Source organism: Gossypium hirsutum, chromosome D01 (assembly GCF_007990345.1).
Source record: "Gossypium hirsutum isolate 1008001.06 chromosome D01, Gossypium_hirsutum_v2.1, whole genome shotgun sequence".
Classification (NCBI taxonomy): Eukaryota; Viridiplantae; Streptophyta; class Magnoliopsida; order Malvales; family Malvaceae; genus Gossypium; species Gossypium hirsutum.
In genome coordinates this window covers 25,866,814-25,872,877 of record NC_053437.1, presented here as the reverse complement: position 1 = coordinate 25,872,877, position 6,064 = coordinate 25,866,814, and the positions used below count along the sequence as shown (strand labels likewise).

The 6,064-nt window shown below is 34.8% G+C and overlaps 1 non-coding gene across 1 annotated transcript; it reads left to right on the top strand.

Annotated features, from left to right (window-relative positions):
- Positions 1-5,624: 5,624 nt before the first annotated feature.
- LOC121214217 (small nucleolar RNA R71) lies at positions 5,625-5,731 on the top strand. Its single transcript, XR_005909803.1, has one exon. It is a non-coding gene; the product is annotated as a small nucleolar RNA R71 (small nucleolar RNA).
- Positions 5,732-6,064: the final 333 nt, after the last annotated feature.

Here is a 6,064-nt window from a genome sequence, read left to right as displayed (position 1 = left end):
TAAACTAAGTGAACTAAATAAATAAATCTCAAATGCACGATTTCAAAATATGATTTTAATCAAGATGACATAATTGTGTTAAATTAATTACATTTCTTAACTTAGAATTATTAAATTCATGTTTATATTGTTACGAATACGTTCACAGCAACTCGGTAATTTGCTAACTTATGAACATACTCACCTACCAAAATCCATTTATCTCTTGACTATATCCCTATGTCAATTCAACCGATTAAACAAATCTTAATAGGCAAATATGTTATTACACATACATACTTATTAAATCGAAATAATCTCTTGTACATATCCCTATGTCAATTCAAACAATTAACTCGATTTAATAAGCACATAAAATATTATTAGAGGTAACAAAGTATCCTTACCTTGAAATAGTTTAATCACAGTAAGCTTGCAAGTTATGCAAGACAAATGTATCGTTAGATACCATTGCTAATCTAACCCTCATCTACCTTGGTTGATTAAACATGCACTGATTAAGTACTGTGTCTATTAATTACAATTTCAATCTGTTTAAATAATTAATTCATTAGTTACCTAACAATTGTAATGCAAGAATAACTTAGTCATGATTTTACTCAATCAAGCATCTTACCGAGGCCTATAACAACATAAACACAATTTCAATAATTTTAACAAATGAAATGCAATAAACCTAACATGAATTAAATTCTAGCTAAATTGATTAAATTAACCATTCCAACCACATAAATATTCATAGATATGTTCAGCATAACAACAACAAAAATTAAAGAGATAGGGAACAAGAATCAAATTCGGTCTTTTTTCGTGGCTTGACTAGTTGCTCCGTTCTTCCTTCTCCGTTTTCGTCGTCGACCAAGGCTGCTATGAACACTTAATTTTTGATCCAAATAGCTGATGAATGCCAATTTCCCAAGAGGAGAAATTGACAAGAGAGCAAGGGAATTTTAGAATGGAAAAGAAAAAAGAAGGTGGAGAGAAGAGAGGAAAGATATGAATGCTTGAGGTGTGTTTCTAAAATGACCAGCCTAAGGGGGTTTTTATAGCTGAGGAGGGCTGCTAAAAATAGCTAAAATCATCAGCCAAAGAGCCCTCCCTTGGCCGGCCACACATGTGGCAAGATTGATAGTTTCAACTTTGCTAATTTAGGCTTGGGCAAATCTATAAAGCCACCAATTGTGGAGGGGTTTGAATGCAACTTGAACAAGTCTTCAAGGGCCTCTTTGCAGGCTTAAATAATCAGCTAATAAGCTGATTTCGGTCAGCTATTAGGACGGTTTTTGGGCTGTCCATTTCTTGGTCGGTTCGATTCACTCGGTTCAGTTCAACTGGACCACTTTTTCATAATTAATTAATAATAATTTATTAATCCAAATTAAATTGGATATAAAATAAAATTAATTATATTATGAATTAGTACATATAATTTTGAACCGTCTTAGGCTAAAATTTAGTTTTCCTCGATACTTCAAATTGCTTCTCGGTTTTGTACTTCTAGTAGTGTCTGTCGAGCCATTTTTCGCCATTTGTGCAAATTTGTCGAAAATAATCAAAATTCATCAAAATTAATTATAAAATTAACTAAAATTCAATATGTTCATATTTTAAGTGCACTTTAATTATTTTGTAAAAATTAATTATTTTTTCGACAAGAATTTCATCGAAACTATATGATTTTAAGTTAAAAATGGTATGTAAAAATGTGTAAATTTTTGTGTTTCTACACCTCCAAACTTAATTTATTACTCGTCCCGAGTAATGCACAGATTAAAAAGAATTACTCAGAAAACACCTTTGAAAACTTCCTTCAAAATAACATTCTTCCTAGTATTATGAATTTAATATACTTATGCTGAAAAACAAGAAATTTTATAGTTATGCTACTTAAGTATACATATCGTTCAAATTAAGCTCAACAACTATTATGATAGCACAATTACACTAAATGCTTCCTTAACAAGACATGTTAACCCTTACCAATTTAATTTTATTTCCTTATTTAAGATTAAGTTACAATCATTAAGTTTAACTTATGCCTTCATATGTTGAACATAGCAATTTCTCTCCACTAATGTAGGTAGCACAAAAAACTTGAATCAATAGGTCTTTAAAAAGGTTGTAACGTAGCTAGGCTAGAGGTAGGTAAAAGATAGATAAAATTAAGCTTTTAAACCCTAGACTCAACTTCAATCAGACTTTTGGAATAATTTCCCTCAATACACCAACTTACTGTGCTTTCACATGCTCCTTTGTACATCTATTTTCTTTCAAGTACATGTTCTCATTTTTTTGAGCATTTTACTGTATGTACTACAATTTTTGGAGCATTTGATACTTCTTTCAGCTCTCCCAAACTTATTTTAAAAAAATATTCTGAATAGTACTGAGTCTAGTGTTTGGGATAATTTAAAGATAATTAAGAGAGAAGTGATAGCTAGATATTGCAAGGGTTCAAATGAAATTTGGCCATATAGTCTCAAAGTTGGGTTTCAAAGGATAAATTTCATCAAGGTTGGCTTGAAAAGCTCAAACAGTCCAAACAAGAGTTGCCTAAATCATTTTCAACATTCCATGCTTCCTAGGATTTCGCCTCAAAAAACTACTAAGTCAATTCGAGAGACTTAAACTTTCATGCATGCCTACCTTTCTTAAGGAACTAAAATTTTTATGGTACGATTTGCATGTTTTATCAAAAATACATTGATATCATTATTCAGCTAACATAAAAATTTATTGAAATAATAGAACTTTGTTTATACTGAAGTTTAGCATAATTAACAAAATTTCAAATTATTGAACAAAATATATCCTAGTCATAATTAAAAGAACTATTTATTCTGAGTGGAAATAATTTCAATTTTTCGGTCCCCCTACTTAAAATGAACAATGTCCTCATTGTTTAAAGTGAATAGATACTATACACCAGGTAGAATTCTAGAAAAGAGGAGGTGAGTCAATTTGACTGCTTAAGTACCAAGCTCTTTCTAAATCCAATCCTAGACATCTATATATCTATTGCCACACTTTATACTTCGCGAATTGTTAAATTTTATTAATGATTTCCATCTCTTGTTTTATTATGCAAAAATTCCTAATTAACTTTATCCTAAAATAACCTAAGAACATAAATAAAATTAATTCGAGATCCTCCCTTTATTTATTTGCAGATCCTTCCGAATTCGACTTATCTTTTGCTCCATCATTATTGTCTTTACATGAATCACTTCGCTCCTTTTTCGATAATGGGTTTCATGGTTCAAATATGTAATCTGGAAACTCAGGCATAAAAATAAATGGGTCATTGTAAAATTTTGTAAGAGCACTTCTCATCGAGTCATCCCTTATTTTTAGTATTTCTAGTAAGCTTCTTGCTGCCACTGCATATGTTGCATTATGTCCTTCATCTTTGACAGCTCAGCTCGAAGATCTGAGTGAGGTGGTTGAGCTCTGAACATTGAAGTCTCGATATCAGGTTCAGCTTCTGGTTCTATTGGTTCCACCTTATCAGGGACTTCAGCCGATTGCACTAGCTCAATCTCTGTGGGATCTTCTTCTTCTTCTTTTTCGGGATCCTCACTTTCTTCAACTCGTTGCTCTAGAATAGAGTCTTCAGCTATGGCCCATCCGATAGCCTTCTTGAATTGTTTCAACACCAGGATGAGTTTCTTTTCTTGCTCAGTAGTTAATTTTGCTGAAACAATCACAGGCAGAGTAGAAGAGTAACCTAGATAAACATATTTCAAATGTTAGGGAAGTTTCTTCAATTCTAATTTAGGTGGCTCTTCGATTGACGCTTTTGGTTGGGCATAATCCCTTTTCTCTAACTCCAAAGATTCAAAGCGGGATTGCGGATTAAATCCCCTTTGATTAACTTCTAACAAAGTTAAGTATTCATCCTCCTCTTCTTCATTTGGAGGATCTGATGTCAAAATTTGTTCCAATGGGTCCTCATCATAGTTGAGTTCCTTCTCCACAATTAAATCCTCTAAATCAGACACAGCAGAACAATCATCAATTGTGTCATGAAATTACATGGACTTAAAAACGTTAAATGTTACCTGATCATCCTGAACACGCATAGTAAGCTCGCCCTTCTGCACATCAATAAGGGTCCTTCCGGTTGCTAAGAATGGTCTTTCTAGGATGTTTGGCACCTCTTTATTTGCTTCAAAGTCTAGAATCACAAAGTCAGCAGGAAAGATAAATTTGTCTACACGTACCAATACGTCCTCAATTTTTCCTTCTAGATGTGCTAAGGATCGATCTGCTAATTAAAGTGTAACCGTAGTAGGTCTAAATTCACCTATCCTTAACTTCCTAAATATTGACATGAGCATCAAGTTGATACTCGCACCCAAGTCACATAGTGCCTTACCAGAATATGTTGCTCCAATATTGCAAGGTATGGTAAAACATCTAGGATCATTCAATTTTGGAGGTAGTTTGTCTTGAAGATATGCACTGCATTCCTTCGTTAGGGCTACCGTCTCAAATTCTCCAAACCTTCATTTTTTAAACAGGATATCCTTCATGAATTTGACGTAGTTCGGTATTTTTTTCAAGTGCTTCAACCAACAGGATGTTGATATGAAGTTTCTTGAGTACGTATAGGAACTTCTTAAATTGAGTTTCCTATTGATATCAACCAACTAGTTGATTCATTTTTTGTGGCAATTCTGCATCTAACAGAGTTATTAGTTTATCAGAATTAGCTGGTTCAGAAGTTACCTCATCGGATTTTGCAGATTCAATTTTCGGTGACACTGGAATTTTAACACTTGGTTGAACTTCCTCTGAGTCCTGAGCGCCAGCTGGCTCCTTCTAAACTTTGACGAAATTGGGCTCTAAAGTATTTCCGCTCCTTAATGTTAACGCTTTACAGTGCTTCTTCCCTAGATTCCTTGGATTCTCCATATCACTAGGTAAAGCACCTTGTGGTCTGTTTCTGAGTTCAGTTGCAAGCTGGCCCACTTGATTCTCCAAATTCCTTAGAGAGGCCTCATTTTTCGCTATGTATGCCTTCAATAGATTCTCTAGGCTATTGGCTGGTTCAGCTTGGGTTGGTTTCTGAGCTTGTTGGGAAAAACTAGGTGGCTAGGTCGATCTAGGTTGGCATAATTGTTACTGGTTCCCGTCCCTTGGTTACTCCAGGAAAAATTTGGGTGGTTTCGCCATGATGGGTTATAGAAATTGGATTGTAGCCCTTTCTTTCCTCGATTTTGGTTCTGGTTAACCATGGATACACAGATTCTAGGTTCGATGGACATTCTTCGAACAAATGTCCTTCCCCACAATAAACACAGGCTATATTTTCAAATTGATTCAGTGGCTGTGCTGCAAAACTATTACACCCATTAGTAGTAAGATTTTTTAACATTGAGAATATTGGTGATACTTGAGATGTGAGTGAAGTAAGAGCGTCTGCTTCATGTATTCCAGTGACTCGTCTTCTTGACACTGCTCGATTGGTTTGCCATTGATAATTGTTGCCGACAATCCTCTCAATGATAGCCTCATTATAAGACTTAGAAAGGAGAGCACCATTAGCAGAAGCATCCACTACCATCCTCGTGTGAGCATTGAGACCATTATAAAATGTCTCAAGTTGTATGAAATGTGAGATTCTGTGATGAGGGCACTTCCGTAATAATTTTTTGTACCTTTCCCATGCCTCATACAATGACTCATCATCCATTTGTTGGAAAGCAGTGATCTCATTCCTCAACTTAGCATTCTTGGTAGGCGGGAAATACTTCATAAGGAATTTTTCTGCTAACTCTTGCCATGTTGAAATTGAGTTTGGTGGTAATGAGTTCAACCAAGCTCGAGCTTTGTCCCTTAGTAAATATGGGAACGGCTTCAATCGTAATGCATCTTCGGGTACTCCAACTAACTTGAAAGAATCGTTCACCTCTATAAACGGTCTTAAGTGTAGGTGAGGATCTTCGGTAGGCATTCCACTGAATTGGCCCACTGTCTGAAGCATTAGGAACATGAATGGCTTCAACTTGAACTGTTGTGCCTCAATTTCGGGTCTCCTAATACCTGGATTAAGATCATG